Source organism: Anser brachyrhynchus, assembly GCF_964034855.1.
Source record: "Anser brachyrhynchus genome assembly, chromosome: 9".
Taxonomy (NCBI): Eukaryota; Metazoa; Chordata; class Aves; order Anseriformes; family Anatidae; genus Anser; species Anser brachyrhynchus.
The window spans coordinates 18,318,519-18,341,863 of record NC_137703.1 but is presented as its reverse complement, the minus strand read 5'-3'; the positions used below and the strand labels follow the sequence as shown (position 1 = coordinate 18,341,863).

The following is a 23,345-nucleotide window of genomic DNA, read 5'->3' as shown; positions in this document are numbered from 1 at the left end:
AATGCCTTATCCCGTCTTTCTCATCAGAGATGAAATATCAAACCGCACCTCAACCAGGCTCTACCTAGTGAAGGCAAGCCTTGCATCAGATTCAAAGCCCAGAATTCACACCAAGCAGAAATGAAGATTTGAGATCAAGACAGCATATATTTTTTCAGCATCGACCCCATCTGTAGAAGACTACAACATGGGTTCTTTCCAAATGGTACTTCACAGGTGCCATTGATCTGGAAATTCTGGGCACACTCCGTCCTCGTTTAGGGATTTGATCAAATAGCTCTCATCAGCAGGCCACTGCAGTGGCTTATGATTATCTCTATTTCTTCAGCTTGATTGTAATTGTGGCTTTTTGTTTCTAATGCACAACAGCCAAGCATATGGACACATCCTTTAAGCAGCTGGGTTAATGTTGCTTTCACCTCTGTTTCACTCTTTCAAAGCATCTCCCTTTAAAACTGATGGAAATGTACCAAGACACTGTTCTGAACACAAAGCCCTCTTCAAAGCTTGCTGCCTAATGTTGCATTGCTAAGTAGAAACTATTTGTGATAAAATAAAGACAGATTCTTAACTACTTCTGAATGCTAAGCCTCATGCTGAGTGAAAACATTTTGTGCATCTGTCAGCATGGATGGTTTATGCACATTTTAATTACAGAGCACTTCAAACACAAGCCATACCTGCAGCTCTCACCATCATGGGGTAAACTGACCCCTCCATCCAGGGGCTGACACGTGAGGCTGGGTGAATGGAACGCAACCTCACATCGCATTAGCACATCATTGCTGTAACTCCAGAGACATTTGCTCCCCCTACGCAAAGGATTACTGACAAAACATCAAATGCAAAGAATGGAAACAGCATTTATCAGGACAGGTAGCCTTCTGCTTTCTGATACACTGGAAAATGTATTTTCCCCTATTTCAGTAGTCTTGCTGCAAACAAGCGAGCGTGCTGGCCAAATAGAAGAGAAGGAGCTGTATGAATTCTTCACTGCCCAGAAATAAAAATACAGCTGGCAAGTCTAATTTTAGTCCTACTAGCCCTGACTGTGCCCTGTTAAACCACTCAGTTCTTGTGCCAAGTAAACTAATGCAGCAAGGGCTTTTGCTAGAAGCTGATATGAGCTTGACATTGAAACACAAAAAGACAAAGTGGCAGAGGGCTATTTAAGATGCTCAAGCTAATCTTGATGGTATTTAGTGTCTAGCAAACGATCCTCCACTTGTAGTCCTGAAGTCACATCAAAAACAGAACAAGATGCAATACTGGTATATCGAATAATCATAGTATTTTGCACTTGCAGGTACCACATGTGCACAACCACAAACATGACAACACCAGCTGGGGCTGACTCACTAAGCTAGCTCTCTATGACCAGAACATGTACAGCCAATAGCAAATAAACATCCTTCATCGCTGCATCAAAATTTCAGCTTCCAGTATTTACCAGTTAATAGGAACAAAGGATTTAGATATGCAGTTCCAATGAGTAACACAGTTCACATCTACACAGTGAACTTTAGAGCACCAACTCCCACCTCTATTTAATGTTTGAGGCACAGGGCTCAGTATGCTATCTGGTCACATAAAAGCCGTACTTGTGAATTCTACAATGCCAAAGGTTTTGCCATTCTGCCAGAGTTTAGAAGACTTTATTATTAAAAGACATTTTGTCTGCTGTGCTGATATATATGTATTTAACATATATATTATTCTGGTAAAACAAAAGGCATTCCTAAGACAACTGCAAGTCTTAAAACTTAACTTTGGAAAAGTTGTGTCAAGCTGTGTCAAGCTGTCTGGAGTTTGTACTAACCATACATTGCCAGAGTTACACAAGCTTCACCTTTTAAAAACTGACATGTAGCCCTAACAGGTGGAGACAGGATACAATATTAAAGACTAATTCTGAATCTATTTTGTCACTTTTTCAGAAAGCTTCTCCCCAGACTGTAGAGCTTAGAAATCTTATTTGGAGAAAAGGTGCCAGACCTCCTCAGGTGCAGAACCAGTTAGTACATCTTTCAGTTGATGCAAGTTAGATTATATAGTACGATTTTTATTCAAAAAGGATAAACAAGTAAATCTGATGGTCTTAAGTTTCACTTCCCATTACTTTGGTCAATTTCAAAGGAGCACTGGAATAAAATGACAAAGAAAAATCACTTGGTATATAACATATAAGGCTGGTTTACTACTCTTCCAATGAAGTTAAGTTAGAATAATGTGGATAAATGTACCCACTCACTAGATGTTAGTATCTATGCAAAACTAAAGTGATTAGAAAATACTAAATATTTGTTCTCTGTTTTATTGCAGTCTAATCAAAAAAAAAATAAAAGATAATTATACTTCTTGATGAAAATGTAACACTAGGGAAGATACTGCTTTCTGCAAGAGTATGTAATATCTAAACAAACATGCATTGATTTTATCAGACCTCTTGGCTTTAAGAAAAATGCACAGGCTGGTATTACATTTGCTTCACCTAGTACATAATTGATTTCAGAAGGTTACCGAGTTTTGTTTGATATGCTCCAAGTTGCAGATAACTTGTTAGTTAGTACAAACTTTTAAAGAACACACAAATCACTCCATACCAGCAGTGATGGGAGCAGGGCAGAATGCAGCCCCCCAGAGTACCACAAACAGTGTGAAGTCATTACAGACTGCAAGGTTCAAAGTTCCTGCAGATCTCAGTAGCACAGACTTTTTATATAAAGTTAAATATATCCTAAACAAAGGTCTAAGTTTTTTCCCCCGGCCAAATCTACTGGTTACAACATTGTCAGTAAGCAACGTGGACACAGGGAACCTTGTTTTCTTGGGAAAAGTTTTCCTAGGATTACATGGGTTCCACGTGAATATATAAATTATAAATACAGAAAATAACTACTCAGACTGATTTCTACTTGCCATTGTGACCCCCAGTAATATTCCAGCTGAGTAAGAACCACAAAACCTCCACACAGGAGCTGTAACAGCATACTGTATGTCTTTTATGGACTGATATTGCAACTCTTTACTGTGAGATTTGGAACCCCCACCAAGTAGGGGCTGTCATTCAATGACGACTGGTTAAACAAAAGCAAATCTCAGTCACACAAGCCTCAAACTTTCAAGTTCTTTTAAATAAAGCACCTTTTTGCTTTCTAACAAAAGCTTACCAATAGAAGTCCTGCAGTTTCTTAATTTCTGGGAGCCATTCCAGAAATATGAGTAATCTCCTTGTGCTGTTCAACATTAGATAATTGTCTTCTACTTCACTGTTGTTGCCTTCGTGTGAGACTTGCAACCCAGCTTATAATAATATGCACAATAAATAGTTCTCGTTCTTTCTATATTCAATTTTAAGCCAAAATCAACTTGACAGAATTCCTTCAGTTAATCTATTTGTAACATGGACTAAGACTTAAGTGTTAAGTGAAATTTGTATCGCCTAGTAAAAATATTTTTCCATATTTTAGTACTGAAAATCCTCGGATATATAGAAGTCTTGACCACACACAAAATCATATTTTGCCTTCAGTTCAATACTTACTGTAATGAATCACTAAAAATAGCACCAATCCCAGGAAAAGACCTGTATTTAGGTTCTCCTGTGTCTCTTTAGGATAGCAGGCCTGATACACAAGTCATAACATGCTTCTTTGACAAGCATTGCAGTATCATTTTATTAGCAGCATCTGCAAATCACTTGAGTTGATGAAATTTGTACAGATCGAGTACCCATTTTGCTTACTTTCCCATAACCTCAAAGATTGTGTTATTAACCACGGTGCCACGGAGGACTCCATCACACTGTGACACTGTGCCTCAGAGAGCTCACAGATCACAAGGTTCATCTCCTTGCAAGGTGCCAGCCACTTCAGCAACTATTTCCCAACACTACTTTTACAAAAAAATCACAACCAGCGTTTAGAGCGCTGACTTTAATCTCCTCTGTTTAGCAAGGCAAAGACATCACTGGGTTTATGCCCATTCTATTTCTCAAAATACTTCACTTTCACCAAATATAACTGTATTGAAAAACAATAGGTTCTTTCAGTGAACTACATTACTACTGCAAGTAGTATGCATTGCATTCCAGCCATCATATTTATATGGAAATGAGACCTCCTTTCAAAGAGGCATGTTTCCATGAACTCCAGTTGCTGTCCACTGAACCCAGACATCTCCCTTAAAATCAATGCATTTAGGTTTGAGATATTTTTGGCTTGCACCTTTCCACAAGTTGTTTTACTAAAGCAGCTTCAGGTTACTGGTTATAGACTGGCCATTTTCAGGAAAACAAATTGAAGCAAATGGAATAGTCTTCCATTTAATATTGGACCATATGATACAATGAAAGAATCTGATAAAAGTATGAGTGAAGCTTAGCACAGCCAATGAATATCACCCCCTTGAAAACTTCACCATAAGAGCAATACTAAAAAGGCAGTCAAGCAAGCTAGAAAGCCTCTAAGTTAAACAGTTTTCCATTTGTACTCAAGAGAAACTTGCTTCTACTTTTTAAGAAGGAACATTCAAAGAGAAGACTAAATTCCAGTAAGCCAACTGGGCTTCATCAGCTGCAAACACAAATTCAACGAAGAACAGCAGTAAGCTTAAGACAGGCATGAGTATCTTGCTTTCCCCTTCTTGCTCTGTGTGACTGTACAAATGGAAATATTTTCTCAAGTTTTAGGTCCTTTGTTATTCCTTAACACCCTTCAATCCTTGGGAAAGAGTGTACCCTCAACAAGCTTGTAGGTGACACCAAGCTGTGGTGTTATTTACACACTGGAGGGAAGGGATGCCATCCGGAGGGACCTGGACAGGCTGGCGAGCTGGGCCCCTCTGATCCTCGTTGAGTTCAACAAGGCCAAGCACAAGGTCCTGTACCTGGGTCATGCATTGACATGCTGAGAAATAATTTCTTCATGACAGTAAATTCAGGATAGTACTGGGAAATCAGTACAGTCAGCTGCTTGGCAGAAACACTAAGAGTTTCAGTGGGATGGGAATACAAACTATGCCTATTTTGGTCACCAGCTTCCTGCTTTTGGGACTTAATTGAGGTCAATGGGACATTCGCTACAGAAACAAAAATGAGATCACTTGTATTAACAGCATTTTGCTATTATAAAGGACTTTGAGCTGCACTCATGGAATCTTAATATTTCATTAGAAACCACACTGTGCTTTGAATTTCACAAATTATTTCAGGATTCTTGCCATCATTGCAGCTCTTTCATGATGTTTGTGATGTCCCAGCTGGTCAGCATCCTCTATATAGCTGGAGCCAGTACCACCCCACACTGTGGAGTTTTACAACTTATTTTCCACGTCTTCAAACATGCTAAACTTCACACCAAACAGTAGTGTACATAGTCGTTCCACAGAGCACATGCAGAGCACATGCAGATACCTTACAACATATTTACTACAATTACCAAAAGCCATTTTTGTAATTAGGCTGGAGATTAACCATTCCAGAATACTGCAAGAGATAATTACACTGGACTCTCCAGAAAGACCAGATGTACCGACTCAGCAGAATGGAAAAATCAGGGGAGAGAACGGCAAAAAATGGAAGGAACCAGACTTGACAGAGGTGGGTGCCAGACTGGAAAGACCTGCCATCAACAAGCCAGATACACTGTCAGGAAGGGAGGAGACACAGGGAGAGAAATCACTGAACCATTTTTCTTGTTGTATCATACAGAAATCTTGTCTCTGTATTTGTTAGCAGCTGAACTGTATATATAACTACAGCAAACACTTGAGTTTCTGGCCTTTTTAAATTACCCACAGCTTCCAGACAAGTAGTTTATACTCAAATATCAAAAAAAAAAAAAAAACGGGTTAGAAAAAGAGGGCTGCAAAAGCCCAGCTGAAGCAAACTTGCACTTATTAAAAGCAGAGAGATCACTTCTCTCTCTGTTCAGAGCCATTACACCACTGGTTTAACAACAAAACACACTTCCTTGATAAATCCTTTGATGTCTAAGTAGAACACTAGAATAGAGTCAGTCAGTGGGGGGAATGGAATACAGCTTTTCCGTTTGTCATTTTCACCTGCTCTATTTATTATGCTTCAGTAAGAGCTTTTGTGGAAAGGTCACTTCAAGTCAGTATCCGACAGTAGCTGGTGGTCAGTGGCCTACCACTATCAAGAACATTAACATTCAGCTAGTTCTGCTCAGGAAGAAAGAGCCTCCAGCAATTGATGCTTAATTATGGTGAGCATGTTTAAAACTTTAGTCCTTTAAAGAAGAATTTTATGAAACGGTGCGAGTGTATGCATATGTTTAAAGCCATGTCAGTCCTAATAAACAGCGTAAAAGTATTAAGCTTGTCTTCAAAGTGACCCAGGTCTAAGAGAACCTCAATCTTCGGCTTCAGGCAAACAGTCAGACAATCAACTCTGACTTTACAGGTCTAAAGCATTTAACATATCCAGGCACATAAGGGCTCATTTGGACTTGCAGTCCATCCCTGTGGTACTAGTCCTGGTTCCCATGCTTGAAGACAGTCACTAAAAGCAGCAACTAATCCAAGTTCCTTCCTGCCAATACATCATGACACCTCTCTCCATGTAGCTCCTCCAGTTAATTACTTTGAAATCAATGGCTAAATTAACAGGTTGGTTCTGTTATAGCAAAGTGGTTTTTTGTTTGTTTTTTTTTGTTTTGTTTTGTTTTAAAAAAATGTATTAATATCCTCAGGCTAATTTGCCAGCCTATCTTGCTGGAACCCGAGTCCTCCTTTGCTCAAAGCAAAATCCTTTATGCTAAGAGAAGGTGTGCTCGTTTTCTGTTTTTCTGCTTGTTGGCAGTACAATCAGCAAACAGTGGGGTCTTTTTGAAGAAGCTAACTGTTCCACAGCTGTAGGAGAACAAGGGTTCAAACTTTTGAAGAGCATCCCTAAACTGCAGACCCCAGACTTATGTCTAATGACTTCTAATTCTAATGAATGTCTAATGAAAGGACAGAACAGGAGTTTATCTATCAGACATTTAACTCTAACCTCTGCAGCCTTGAGGACATCACTTGCCTTCCTTCCTGTCTTCTCCTATTTTGATTACATGCTCTTGCAAACAATTATACCTTTACAGAATCCCAGTATTCACTTAGTGCAATCAGAAACTTCTAGAAGCAAAAGCACTTGTCTGGGAGCTCCTTGTATTGCAACTTAAAGCTTAAGGCCAATAACTTTTAAAGCTTTTACATGGGAGATCACTAAGTCACCTTCTCTCCCGCCTTGGAGCAATTAAGATACCCTGTTCAAGACGACTGGAATAACTAAAAAATCTGTACACCAGCTACACCTTCCAAGAAAATCTACCCAGTTGTATCCAAAAGACAAAGTGAGCACTTGCAGAATAAACCAACTACATGATAATTTTCATTTTTAATATTTTTAATCTTTTGTTTTTGAGTTTGACCAAAGTTCTTTTGCAAAAGTAAGCTTTATTTTTACGAATGATTACTTTGCAGACGCAAAGTAGATTCCATGGGATTTTGAGCAGAACAAATCCAATACTGGATGCACACTTTATTTCCCTTCCTTGCAGGTCAGACTGTATTAACAGAAGCATCAAAATGCTAATCTCAGATAGCCAATTTCTATTTGCCTCAGCACTCTAAAGGCAACAGCTCTTAATGGAAATTATGCACCATTTGCATTGTGTTGCAAAAACTTCAGCTTTATTTCAACTTCTATCCTTAGACTCTGCAGTTTTCCATCTTCTGGTACTGGCAGCAAAAGAAGTTCACTGTTCCCATGGAAAAAGTCTCCTGCAGCTTTTTCCAAGCCTACATACACAAAGGTTCAATTCCTAACTGTAAAGGACAAGTCCCCAAAGACAAAATTTTGCCCTCGGTTACATGCATATGGCTCAAGCTTTTACTTGAAGACAGATATTACATGCACAGGTGAAACTTGTCATGAAGTATACATGAATCTTATTTGCAAAGTTTGGACAATCAGTCCATTTTTAGCTTAGGAAAAGGAAAGGCATAAAAAAAACAGTTACTTAACACAGCACGCATTTTCAGCGGAGTTAGAAAGCTGAACAATAGGAGCAGAATATTTAGATCATGTCATCCAAGTACAATGAGACCTAAATCCTGCAAGTGTTCCTTACCTAAAAGATCCTACACCTTTACGAAGCAGTTAACTAAGCTTTGTGCAGGTCAGAGCTTGTTGGCAACACGAAAGCTGGTCATCAGTAAGGAAGAAAGCTACCATAAAAAAAATACCAGCTCCCTATCTGACAGGATATGCCTTCTGGGTGGGGGATGACGGGACCAGGAACCCACTTTTTTTATTTTTTTAAAAGGTATCCTGCAGCAGCAGAAAGCTCAAGAGAGTAACTCAGAAGTTTACATGAGACCTGAGGAATAAAAGGAGGGCAGTGTTGTTCAGATGCACTCTTTGCTCTTTTATAGCCCCCTAAAGACAAGGAATGCATTAAGTTCAGATGTTGCCCCCTCACATGTTCGTATTTCGAGACCATTCTCAGCAGTGCTTGCAAAAAGGTAGCCAAGACAGCCCCAATTGCATGCTGAAAAAACCAAAGTAGCACTCCAGTTGCAGCTTTGTAACTTCCAGAGATAGCCAGACATCTATCTTTACAGGTTGTATCATGTAAGGTTGATATACCCCCTGCATCTAGAGCACCTTGACACATTTCAACTAGCTACAGCAATAGAAGATGTTTAATCTTTTACTGGACATTTCATATATTTACCCCCCACAATAGTGGAAGATTCAGCCAACTCATTTTCTGATTCACTTTCACAAGTGATAATGAACAGTATGTTAGAAGCCATTTCATGAAAAACTATTGAAGCTTATTTGACTTGCACTTACAAAGCATCTAAACCATGCATTGGTAGTTGCACGATCGGCATTTAAGGACTCCAAATAAAACAGGGGCTTCGGATTTAGGATCTAGGTTCTCAGTAAGACCTACATGTCATCCTAACAGTTGAATAAAAAGCAAAATGCAGTTATCATCCTATCCCAGCTCCTGAAAGCATTTAGACAACACTATCAGGAGTGCTGCTTCACTACATAACTAAGAATAACCACAAAATGAGGAGGGATAAGGTTGATAAAGCTAGTGATGCCTTTGCATACTTAAAGCTACATTGAAAGCAAAAACTGATGAAGGTCTTTTTACCACTGCATTATTAACTGGGGCTGGGGGGTTATTTCATGCTTGAATAGTTGCACTAATAGAACTATTCTGTGCCAGCTAAATGAGATATTCCTAGTAATGAACACCAACGGCTGGAACAGTTGGGCTAATCTGAATTAACCTATACAGCACGAACTCACGTGAGTCTATGTATACCAGAGGATATTAGCATAGGCTTAGCCAGCTGACTCAAATTTGGATGCTATAAGCCCAATGGGAATAAAGAAGAGTTGATTCAGATATTCAAACAGAAAAGAACTACACTTATGTTTAGAGACAGCTGTTAATTCGTATGCATGAACTTAACTAATTTTCAGGTAACATGCTGACGAGGCAAGTAAAACCCAGAACAAGGAAAATGTGTGCCCTCATAAGGATGTCAGCAGGTGACCCATCAGGTGCAAGTCCTAGGGGAGGAATAAATATTGTCTACAGGAATTGAACCAACCTAGCAGTGGAGTTCAGATCCTCTATGTAATTTCGTAATATTCTAAGCCTGAAACCAAAGCAGAAACATGAATGATACTATACTTGCTGAAAACAGTGACAATTCATCTACTTGCAATGAACAAGAAAAAAAATCAAAAAACACGTGCTTTAGCAATGGCTAAAGTAGCAGTCTATTTCACAACATAAAATAAGCCAGATCTTGGCAGACTAATTAACTACATTTCCAAAAATACCACAGAAGTTCCAGCTCTGAGCAATCTACAAATAAGTAGTGTACTTTCTTATTTCAGAACTTCTTTTTCTCAGGTTTGTAACAGCAGCTGACATACTACTGCTTCTAAAACTGTACCTGTGAGAAAAGTGCAAGACGACAAGCACTTCCACAGTTGTCCTTTTCAAAACAGAGCAATCAGTTCTTTTAACTACAGGAACTTTACTCCTTTTATGAAGAAGCCCATTGTCTGCATCTCAGTGGTGACCAAGAGAATATCACCCTGGGGATTCTAGACCACCACCAGTCTGCACAGTGATCTGTTAACCCTTCAAGAATTTTCCCTTCCATCCTCCTGCTGAGGCTTCAACATTCACTTACTCAGCCCTCTTCAGATAAGCTCTTCCCTTAGTACTCAAATTAATCTAAACAGCCATCTTGATGATTAATTGCCTCTGAGTTCAACTGCTCACTGAAAGATGCTTCCTCCTGTAGTGAAATACAAGTCCAGCGTTCACCTCATTGCAGGGAAGTATTTGGACACCTCATTCTAAAAGCTGTTACATAAGTTTTCACATCTGAGGACACATCATACACCCAGGAGGAACTGAAGAGCTTCATTTCTGACAGTGCATATTTCCAACCCCATTGACAGAGCCAAACATTTTCTTTATAAGGTACTTCACAAATACCCTGAGTTCATTGACGAACAATCTGTAGAAATTCATAGGCTAAAATATGTCTAAGTCTTGGCTGCAACTTTTGTTTCTATTCCCTATTTGAGGTATTTTAATTCAGCAGTATCTACAGCATATACAAATATACGATCCTGATTGAACTGTCATCACTGTTTAGCATAAAGCCACGTGTAAACCTGTTGCACAAATACTGGGTTTACACCAAATGGTCTGCAACTGTGACCTCTGCTTCAGGCCAGCTACTAACAACTTACAGAGCGCAGGGAATCAGAAGGCACAAAAACTTGGCCATATCCCCACTGTCAGAGAAACACTAATGCAAACAGGCAGTAGGATGCCTGCAACTTAGAAATACGCAACAGGAGAGGTGGAGTAACTAAAGGGTATGAAGTTATACCTACTATGCATAAGCAATTCAGTATAGGTATAAGATATACTCTTACTAATGAGATTTTCTAAAAAGAACTTGATTGCATTCGTGATACAAAGTGAGAAACCAATTATGATTGACATTTACTTGCTCAGCACAAGGTCACCACTGAGACTAACAGAATAAAGGAAAAAATGTTGGAACTTAAAGTGAATTCTGAAATAGCAGAAGTGTTAAAACTTGAAAATATGCAAACAGGTTGCTGAAAGAATCCATCTAGGTAACATGAAATCTACAATGCAATACTAGAACTTCGAATCAATAATATCAGTCAAGAATTCAGAAATATGAAAAAAAAGAAAAAAACAAAGTGAGTTAACACATGCATCTACCGATCACCCCTCATTTGTAAAAAACAGTCTACATAAGTCTTGTTTTTTTTCCACCTTGCAGAAGCTCACTCTGCATAATGAATGAGCCCAGATTACATTCCATCTCAGTTTTCAGTGGCTCTGGCCTCATTCAGCAGTAATAAAGCACAGCTCCTTTCTTCTCAATATGAGGGATTCTCTCTAACCTAACCCTTCCCTAATTCCTGCAGCACAGTAGATGTCTTGGCTTTTTCTATACCACTTTCAACAGCTTGGTTTACAGAAAGTTCAGTCTCTGAAAGTCAATTTATGCAAAAGACTGCCAAAAAAACACAGATCTCGTGTTCAGAAGCAGGAATAGAATTCAGAATTATCTGCAGGAGGTTACCTAGGCCATGGAGAGTTCTTATTTCTATTAAGGAGTATTTTAGAGAACCAACGATTTACTTAACATAGGGATGGAACTCAAAGTCATTACAACTGTTCTCTACCATTAGAAATTAATCAGCATCTTGCAAAATGAATATTGTTAATATTAGTTATACAGACTTTAATATATATATACAGTTAATATTAGTTATACAGACTTATTACATATACATACATATGTACATATACAGTCTTATTCAAGACCCAAAGGGATACACTTGTTTTACCCATAAACTGAGACACAATAAGCCTAAGACTTCAGATACAGAAGTTCCATGTTTATCAATCTAAAAAGACTGCTACTAATCTGTTTTGTTGCAAACCACTGATCACCCCTAAATTTTCATTCTGCACTTTCAGGAAAGATTAGAAGTTCCTTTAAGGAAAACACTTATACTTTTGAGAATTATAATTGAAAATGTACTTACACATGACGAGGTACTGTGGTTTTCACACTGCTGCTTGGTAATTTTGTTAGGCTTGCCTAATATTTGCACTCTTCTTCAAAGAATCAGGAAACTAAAGATAGATTATTCATCCTGACTAATGTTATCTTATTCTCCCTTTGCTCTTCAGTGCAAAGACTTACGTATATTTGTTACACTTAAAATAGAAGTGTAATTCACCTTGGATTCAAGTTAGGGTAGAAAAACAAGCACGTCTGCTACATCTCAAATGGCACACCACAGAAGCATCTTGTTTGTACTGGAAAGATGGAAGACTTTGGCTTACCAACAATGTTGCGAGGAACTACCAAAACTTTGCCATAACTAGCATCTTCCAAATATGGGAATAAAACTAGTTTTAATACCTAAAGACAGAAATCATTCAGGAAAACTGCCAGCACAAGCATTTGGATAAAAAAAAAAAACTATGGAAAAAAGAAAAAGTCATTGGTTGATCACATAAAGCTTAGACCAGGAAGAGAAAAAAAATGAATTAAAAACAAACAAATTATGATGCCTCCTCTATTGACTCTTCAGGCACCTAAAGGAGACTGACAACTTTAACAATGCCTGAATCACAAGGCCATGAAACAGGCCAAGTAATTAAGGGATGTTTACATTTGTTCTGTGACCCTACACATTCAGATTCTGCCTAGAATTTATGATGCCATACTAATTTGATATGGGTCCTTACAAGCAGTTGACTTATTCTGGTTAAGGGGGACCCAAAACTAAAATTTCTGACCGGTATTCTTCAGCAGAATAGGCAAACAATGCCTCTCACAGAAAGGCAAGTTAAAAGAACTATTAGCCCAAGAAAACTGCTTGACAACCAAGTTGGCAATCCCCAACTTGAAACAGATTTTTTTTGTTTAGAAAGCCTAGGTCAACACATTTCCCAACTGAAAATTTGTCACCTTGAAAGTAGATGAAAAGAAGACCCTTTCCTTTAAAAATGTAATACATGTTTAAACAAGAAATATGCTCATTGTATTTGAAACCAAAATATACAAGCTGCCCTGGTATCAAAAGAACATTCTTTTTCTTCCATGCAAAGTACACACTGAGAAATTCATTTATAAGAAGACTGCATGCAGGAAATAATTTCTGGAATGTTTGCCATCTCAGCAGGGACGTATGAGACAGGAGTATTTCACTTTGAGTTGGCAACTATGATGTAAATGTGTTCAAGAACTAATGTAGAAATGAGACACATAACCCTAGTGGTTTATATTCCAAACAGCCTGTGTTCAAGCACTACCATTTGTCTCTCCAAGCTTTTCATACAGACAGTTTGAGCCTTGACTTGTACATCAAGTGTTTTATACTCACAGGTAGTGTTCAAGTCTTGATTTATATCTCAGTATTTTATACTCACTAGTACACTACTCATGTCTTGATTTATAGCTAGGTTGAAAGAACCAATTCAGATAAAATACTGTCTAGCCAAACCTTCAACCTTTTCCTTGAACTAATACAAAGGCTAAGCTTTTCTGTCGTCTGAGAGTTAAGCCCAACTTCTTGCTCCCGTTTTGTGGCAGCTATTTCTTTCAGCACCACTCTCTCTGGTTACCTCTCCAAAGAATCTACAAAATAAACTCCCTGAAGTTTAAGGAGATGAATTAAATTCATTGAACTTAATTTTTCACTCACACCGAAGCAGAGATTAGAAGTTAAGACTACATTGAACAGATACTTCCTTAGATTAACTCAATTTAGGCTGCTTTAATAAATAATTACATCCAACATACTCCAATACCAATCATTATGGTTTATCCTCTGATAAGACCAACCTGGATTTGCAAGAACAAAAGCTCAAGACTTTTGAACATTATGGTTTTGAAACCAAGAAACTACTTGAAAGTGAAATGAATTCATCCATCATTAGGCCTATGAGAAATCTCAGTCTCAACCAAAATGGGAGAATCTGAAAAGTACCAGGAGTTAAAAGATTTACATTTGTCTAACGACAAATCCACAAAACCACCAGACCTAGAAAGAATTCATTTTGATTGCTGGCAAATATTAGCCCAAGTTCTAGCACCCTTATAACACCATGGCCATTCATACAACCCATACTTGCTTGCAGCACAGTAACTCATTGCAAGCTCCCAAGGCTATGCAGTACATTTCTAAAACTGCTTAAGAATTAAGTTCTCAGACACTAGCTTTTCTTCAGATAACCAGCTAATCTGCAACCTCAACACATCTAAATGATGGGAGAGGGGGGCAGCATTAACCCACAGGTCTGATCTTTTAATTTCAAAGAGGATTCCTGGCTATTAATGCGTTAAAAGGCACAAAGACTCTATAGACATTTCTAAGTTTCTGCAGAGACACCCAGTATAACCAAGTGTTCAAATCTCACCCAAAGATGTCCCGGGGGGGGGGGAGGGGAAGGGGGGGGCAGAGAGAAGCTCAGCCCGTCGGCTGATCCCAGCAGTCAGGAGGTCGTCGTGATGGTGTATTCCGTCGTGATGGTATCTCCCCTGACTATGGTATCTTCTCTAACATTCCCTTTCTCTTAAGCCAATTAATATTATTTTCTATCTTTCAGGTGGAGCTTGAGAGACTCTAGTCAAGCATATCTTAGTTATGGTTGGCGAAAAGTTTTCCCGTCTTTGTTTAAAGGTATAGGTCACTATCTTCAGTGGAGCTAGGACACTAAGAGCAGCTGCAGATTTACCCTAAGGGAAGGAGAAGCTGCCTAGTCCCTGAATGGCTATCCTCTTCATCTCCCTACTTAGAGCTGGAAAGCACTATCCTTGTGTTCAAGCAGCTAGGTAGTATTGTAGATGCAGTGCTTTGCTTGTCAGGTGTCATGTTGGTATCGTACATGTTGGCAGAAACCAAGGTGACATTCACAGTATGGCTTGACGTTCTTCTCTCACCCGTACCAGGAGCACCTCTCACACCTCACACCAGCAAATAAGCCTGCCAGCACCACACGTACATCTGCTGCCAGCACAGGACAAGCAGAAGTTTGTAAAAGCAGCAAAAACACCTCTGCAAACACGAGTTTCAGAATTCTTTCGGCATGAAGCCATCTTCAGGAGCTCATTTAACTGTTTTAGGTAAGAGTACTGAATGGGATCTCACTATTAGCCACGCCAGCTCCCATAGGCCTTAATACACTCAAAAAAAAGGACTCATACTGCAAGACAGCAAAGGGCAAAGGCCATAAAGGGGGTCCGTCACAGACTGACTAGAGTTTGTACCCTCAACTACTCAAGGCAATATGGCCTGAGTTAAAGTAATGGTGTCAGCACAACCTTCCCCTTACAGGTCCCAGTCTCGATGCCCCACTGCAGCAACTTACAGCTCCCCATCAGCAGATCTCTTCCCAGCCAACGCAAGGCACTAATGCCCTCTGAGCTGGGATGAGCGCTGCCCAGTTAGCTGCATCGCTGATTTTACGCCACATGTTCATTGCACATGCCAGGCATTGAACAGATTTAACCAAAGAGCTGAATTTGTTTCAGAGTGCAGCTATATCTTACTTGAAGTATACTCCCAACATGAAACCGAGGAAGCCAAGTATTTCTGGCTTCTTATTCCTCTAACCCACAAACACATCCATTCTTCCCATCAGGAGTTACAGAAGCCAGAGGTAAAATAGACTTCACTGACATGCATTCCAAACGGTTAAAGTGACAACTACAGACAACTGAATGATTTTTAGTTAGAGCAGCTCTCAGGGTACAACTTAATATGAAAATTGATATTTTGACTGTATTTGCCATTTTGTCATGGAAAATGCCCATGACAGAAAGGAAAGGAGTAAGACTTTCTATAACTATTTGTAAGCACAAAACAAAAAATTACAAGTTTACACTACAGGTTACAGGAAGCATTTTTAATTTTCACACCTCTCACAAATCTAGCTACTTTTATCAGTTCACTGGACAATGTTAGGCATGAGATTTGCATTCAGTTTTCAGTCCTTAACAGCAATTTCAGAAACAGACTGTTAGTTCTTAGTATTTTAAGCTATTGAACTGCCTCTGCTAAAGCTTCCCACCTGCACTAGAAGGATGCTGCCAAAGACTTCAGAGAAGCTACAAAGAATATACTCCCTGCACTCTCCAGCAGAGTTACCTTCATTTGCTCCGAGGAAACGGTGCATGTGCTGTGATTAGAAACAGGAACTATGCAAAGGTATGTTCTCTGACAATAGAACCTCTTGATAATAAGTCTGCCAGTATCACAAGTCCCCACTAAGCAAGTCTGAACCAATTTGATCCCTAGATTCTTTGGATCTTGAACTCTACACACCACTGAACAGTATACAAACCCAAATGCTGAGGTGCCATTCCAAGCAATCCTAGAATGTTAACAGTACAAGCTACACAACACAATATGAAATTAAACCGTGCTGTAACATCAACTAGTCATCTCACAACACTGCTGCATCAAAGTATTGCTTAAGCCATTGTACACAATGCGCAGTGACAAAAAGAAATGAAGGGGATGCAATGCACACAATTTCTTCCCAAAAACACAAGCCGTAACAGTAGCCTCTCCTGGATCCACTGCACTGTAGAAGCCCACAGCAGATCAGTCCCACTGCTAAGCATTGATTACTGCCCTGGAAACCTTGTAAGATGGAAGACATGAGACAGAAACCCGGTTACTTGTGTGAAGTCATATGAAACACATCAGCGAGCCAAGACAACCCGTCCCTTCTGGAGCCTCCTCTGCAGCCAATTTAACAACAGAGCTCTCCAACGTCTTTTCTTCCACTTTTCCCCCTCAGACCTAGCATGCGACTCACCAAACACCTCATTCCACTGTGGCAGCAAGGAGTGGGGTGGGGGGGGAGGCACCACTGGCTAGCCAGCTCGGGGACAGGTAAGTCTTAGGTTAACTTTCCACTCTCTCTCATGTGAGGGTTCCGTTTCTTCCCGGTTGCTGCAGTTCACCAATAGATAAGCTCAGCCCAAGACTTCACAAATGCTCTGACAACTCAGTAGCCAAGAGCTGGATCCTGGCAGCTGCTTGGTAGTGAGATGCACACAAAGCTGTGTATCAAGCAACTGCAAGAGAACTTCAGATGTGTAAAGCACTACACAATACTCATGGTTTTTCATGACTACATAGACTAGATAGATTTCCTTGAATCCTTGAAGCCTGCAAAATACTGTTTGCCACATTTCCACTATAAACTTTCAAAATTCCAGGGACAAAGCAGTCAACAAGTGAGCTACAGAAAGGACTGAAACTTGCCGACAACAATTTAAAACATTAGAAAAGTCTCCTGAATGTTACTGTCTTACAAAAGTTTACCCTATTTAATGCTAAAAAGGCTTTTAGGTGGAATACTTTCTGGTCTGTGCCTTTAGCAATAGAAGGATAAGCATGTAAGAATATGCAGACAGAACTCTATACCAAGAAATCTAATAACCTGAATTTTTCTTTGGACTTTGATGTTAGTAAGCAAACCATTTACATTCTGCTTTGCACATAGATCTTTAAGCACAATGACTTTTATGACAATGTATAAACATACCCACAGAATAAACTGCAAATTAAAGATAAATAAAAATACAGCATCAGAAATAAAATGCAGTAATGCATGATTTAATAGCTAGAAACTATTTCACCCTGTAGCTTATCTTTGGTTTTCCTGTGTAAATTGACCTGATACTAAAACATCAGAAGGCATGCCCCAGGCCAGAACTTTCCATATCAAAGTCACTATGGAATACACCAGGGACCATGCCTCACAAAGAGCACCAGGATTTGAAACTGCGGAGGTTCAAACTCAGACAATGCTCAAACTCACATCTTCCAACTAAACCCTCATACCTGCACTAATCTTATAATTAGCTGCACCCCTTCTAATCCTACAGAAAAAGCAAGTAAGAAATATCACCAAGAACAAACAAGCTTCAACTCCAGTCTCAGTGTCCCTCTGCTATGTTACACTTAGTGCTAGGTCCCCACCACCAGCCCCATTTCAACAGCCACCATTTCTCTCATGCATTCTTTGAAGTCCACTTCCAAAACAATTCCCATGAATCCCCAAGCTCCCGCTCTGCAGGCAGCTCCAAATTAACCCTTAACTTTCTTCTAGCCTCATAGGCAGTGTCTGAACCAGAGCTGGGTCTCTCTGCTGTATTTCTGCCATCAGCATGTTATGTGTACAGCTGTACAATTTGTGCTTTTTCAGAGCTCAGCTACAGATGTTTAGTGATCTCATCTACGTGAACCTCTGCTGTTGCAGGAATCTTACATGTCATCGTCCTCTTTGTGTAAGTCTCACTTGTTGCTTAGTCTTTAAGAAACTCCCTTTGGACACAGCAGATGCAATACATACACTGAGGAATCTTGCCAAGGCAGGTGACCGCAGTATCCAAGTCATATGCAAAGCAAGCTGACTTACAAATCACATCTGACAGCAAGAGATGGGCATCCAAGTCTTGCCACATAAGGTTCCCTATGCTAGACTGACTATCGTGCCAAAACTGTCAGTGCTAATAGGCAAAGCTATTCAACATTTTCCATGTTTAAGATCCTATTTACTCAACCACTTGTCCCTTTCCAATGTCCTTTTGGGTGACACTTCCCGCAAGACTGCATTAGACTTTGCGCTTTTCTTCAAGCCATGCAGAAAGCTTATTTGCTCAATGGAAAAAATACTGATTTGTCAAAATTTTAAACAATTGTTCAGTCAAAAAGCTTTTATACCAATCTGCTTTTTAGTGGAGACTGGAAATTATCAAGCTGTCATGTATGTTTGTTTTTCAGCCCTATAAAAATCTTTCAAGTTTGACAGTGTTAAGCCTCTATAAAAGTTGCAGTTTGCCCATGCTCTGAACCAACAGGTTAGAATCTGGCAGCTCCAAGTGCTCAAGTTACCATCTGCCCTGATCATTCTCCAGTCTAAGACTGAGCAACATGTTAGTCACAGCTGTTTCCAGCTCCTATCAAGCTACAGCTAAGGAAAAGAGAACTGGACCCATGTACTTACAGCAAAGTTTAAATCATTTGTGCATAGGAGAAAGTACAAATCCATTCAAAACCAGTACCATGAACTCCAAATGAGTGCCTGACATGCAAAGGTGTCTTTCTCGGTTGCATCTTTTCATTCCTGTGCACATTCAAATGCACATTTTAAATTCCTCCAAAGACCTAGAGAGACTGCATTTACTCTTCTGCCTTTACACAATGGATGACAACAATAAAAAACTGCAAGTCATCAGGTGAACTCTTACCAATATCCCTTTTAATTTTTTGGAACATGGATGTCGAAGCTTTGAAAATGCAATAAAGTTGTACCACAAAATAAGCAATAGTCAGCCTTTTTATTTCAATACATGCAATCAAACCTAGTTATACAAGCAGTTTCAGGGACACAATTACTGGTGACAATAACAGATGCATTTCTAATCATGCAATTGCTTTAATTGGCTCTTGTCAGCTTACATTTGTATCATTCAGCAAGTGTGTCAGCTTCACACTATTTAAGAACAATTGATATAAATTGTATGCACTTTTACTGGGGAAGAAGGGAATATATGAGACAGGTACTCCAACTGCTGTGCTAAAGAGTTAGGGAAGTTCTAAGTCATTCACCAACAAGAATTCCAAACGTGAAATTCTCAGCTTCAGGGAAAGGTGCAATATTGGAACAATCAATAAGCACACACAGCGTTCATGTCATGTATAAATATCTATAAAGAACCAAAATCAACCTGTACCCCTCGTTAAATAGTTTAGGCACCACAGAGAATCCTTAGCCAAGCAAAAGGTTCCCACCAGGCAAAGGCTGTATTACCTGTGACCAGCAGGGTTGCAGCCAGTTCAGCAAAACCGGTACCACAAGACAAAAAACTTTTCCTGTCCTGAGAATAGTTACCACCGCTTTCCAGCAACAGCGAAAATGCTTATTTAATTCAGCTAGGATGAATTCACGTATGCATGTTTGAGTACCATGTTTCTACAAATCACAAGATAAATTAGGGATGGTGTAGCCAAATAGGTCTACAAAAATCACAGAATTGTAGGGGTAGGAAGGGACCTCGAAAGACCATTGGGTCCAACCCCCCTGGCAAAGCAGGTTCCTTATAGCAGGCTGGCCAGGAAAAAAAAAAAATCTTCCAATGACAAAGGCAAAACACAAACCAGAGCATTAACATTTGGAATACAGTTCCCCAAAGAAATATCCAATTGTTGACAAGTCATAAGCAGATACTACCGCATTCTGCCAGTTGTTTTTTTTAAACATGTAGGAGATGCTAAATAGCAACAAAAGACCCAATTTCCAGCATGTGTTCACTCACTTAACAACAGCAATGTAATAAACAACAGACAAGATATTTTTGACACAATTTGAGATGACATTCACCCTGCTAATCTTTTGTCAGAGCATAGCATAGCTGCATCCCGTCTATCTGAAAGGACCTCAGGAAGAAGCAAGAAATTCCTACACAGACAAGGCAGAGGACCACAAGACTACCAGCTGTTTCTTCACTCTGGATGCCCTAAGTTTGACACCCCACAACATACATGAATTGACTTCAAAGTAATCCTAGAAGTCAAGGCAGCTGGCGAATGGAAATAAAGTAACATCCACTTCACGAAGCAAAGACTCAAAGCATATTACCTTGGAAATAAGTTATCAGTACCTCTGAAGTGGTCCACTTCAGAAGGAGCTTCTCCTTAAAATGAAATCTAGACAGCTTTAAGTAGATTAAGCAAGGATGAGGAAACCTGATCCAAGTTGGTAGGACTTTCATGTTATACTGGCTGAAAATCTAGTGCAATTAATTTAATGAAATGCCTATTCTCAAGCAGATTAAAGTTCATATTGTTCATATTTTACAAGCATAGGTACAGTATCTGCAAGGACAAAACCATTTCATCCCTTTTTGAATTTTTTATTCGAGTAGTTTAGAGAAAGACATTTCTGTACAAACAGATGTCTGTTAATCATTGAGTAGATGTTCCCAGTAGATGCAAAATTTAGTGTTCCACCAAACAAATTGGCTACATACACCACTCATATGTCAAAAACTGCACCAAACAAAATGTGTAATACCAAAAATACACCAAACACCTCTAAATCATTAAAGGAGTTCCCTCCCCCTAAAATTTACAAGGGCACACTTTAAATAAAGTAGAAGGGAAGCAGTAAATAACAGTTCCCACAAAATTATTAGCTGTTCCTTCCTGCTAGTAGACACCAGCTCTGGTGCTGGACCAGACAAAAAAGACCAGCATGGATTGACTTGAAGCTATTCAACATCTGCTGGCAAGAAATGTTCACATTCTGCCAGGACTGCTAAACATCTTGTCTGTCTAGACTGTGAATGTAGTTAGCACAAGGTAAAACAATGCTGGGAAACAATTGAATAGATCACTGTAATTGAACCTAACAGCATTTTCAAACATTAGGCAAAGGCTTACGTAGATAGAATTGTAACTGCTCACCCTTTCATCTGTGCCACTGACCTCTCCTGCTGACTGATACTGAGCTGTGATGTGGCTATCCACCTCTAGACACATCTTTCTAAATAATTATGAACTCAGCTTGACCACTTCACAAATATTCAACCAGTACTGCGCTAGCAGTTGCCTTTCTCACCTGACAGAGGCTATAATCAGTAGGAATCCAGCTCCATTAGTCTACTAGCTTTACATAGCAGGCCAGAAAGCCACAACACAGATCTTGTTGTTGGAAGAGACAGTTATGCTACGAAGGTATTTCCATCATCCTGGGGTAGCAGTGGCAAACATACCACATCAATTAGGAGCACCATCCTCTCTCTGCAAAGGGCATTTGGCTTGAGACCTGCAAGTCTATTCCTACCTCCTATGGCTCAATCTAGTCCTTCACACACAAGTCCTCTTTTCCTATCCTCATTTTTGGAAATGATTGAACTGCAAAAACTCACTGCAGCACCATGAACAGGAAGGCCCTGACCAAAACAGATTCCAGATGTATGCAGCCATACTGTTCCAAATAGAGCAGGATATAAAACACTGACAGGCCATTTCAAGAGCAGGCCATCAGCAAGTGACTTAAGGCCTCTGTCCCTCACAACTGAATGAGCTGACTACAGGTGCAATCTTTAAATAGGAAGTACTTAAGGTTAATGGCTGGCTGTGTCTGCTGACAGTGTTTTTTAAAAAACATGCATAACGCATGATAAGCACTGCTCAAAGGAAGACAAAAATAGCTCTGTGTCTAAGAGGTTGGTTCCTTATTTGCCTCCAAGGGCAAATGAAAATGCTGGTTTCGCATGTAAGCAAGTATTTTTCCTGCAGAAAGAGGTTTTGTTAATTGTTCTGCAGATAAACATCTGTCAGTATCAATACTTGTAAAACACACAAGAAATCCTTCTTTCTATACGAGTTGATGAGTTGAGGTCTGGCTGCTTTTGTACAGACTTTGACCAGATACAAACCAAAGAAGGGTAACAGCCATAGTACCCACCACCTATTCTGAATGCTGGCATAACATACTCCATGAAGCCTTGTATATTAATTCTGCATTAAATTTGATATCTTCACTAAACCAGCTTTGAAAGAGGCATATTTCTGCTAAAGGAAGGAAACAGTTGTTTGTTTTTTCCTCTCTAAAGAGTCAGCATGTAGACAATGGAGAAAATAAACTCATTTTCCAGAAGTTGTGTCAAGTCCTCAAAGGCTCTTAAAGTACCAAATGACAAGAAAAATACTGTTCTTACCTTTTCTAGCTAAGCAGGATCTTACATCTCTGCTCAGCCTGATAAAGCACACGTGGCATTGATGCAGATGAGCCTCTTCTCTCAAGTACGTTTCTCCGGAAGTATAGTAGTCCTAGTAGAAAATTTAAATGACTTTAAGCTACCTTTCTCCTCACAACTGCCACGTGTCCACTGGTAGAACAAAGCTGTGACTTCTTGACTAAAGGCATCCTAAGTGAAGATAGAGGGATTCAGTGAACACCTCCTGCTCACGGCAGAGTGACTGCTGCAAAAAACTATCTTCTAAGATATGTCCAGATCTGAAAAAAAGATCATTTCCTACTAAGGTATGGGCTACATGAGAACTCCACAGTTGGTTACTTACCTATTATAAAACACAATGTACACCATACCTCCCCCCTCCTTGAGGAGCCATGTGAAATCAGCAACTAAACATAAAACAGGTTAGCTCTTGCTGCACTCACTGCAGCAGCTCTTGCAAC

The 23,345-nt window shown here is 39.5% G+C and overlaps 1 protein-coding gene across 1 annotated transcript in view; it reads right to left on the bottom strand.

The window, feature by feature from the left end:
• LOC308200070 (uncharacterized protein) overlaps positions 1-22,954 on the bottom strand; it is a 434,369-nt gene extending 411,415 nt beyond the window's left edge. Inside the window, exon 1 of the mRNA XM_080605164.1 lies at positions 22,864-22,954. The gene's annotated coding sequence lies outside the window, so the exon portion shown is untranslated. The remainder of the gene's footprint in view (positions 1-22,863) is intronic.
• Between the last annotated feature and the right edge of the window lie 391 nt (positions 22,955-23,345).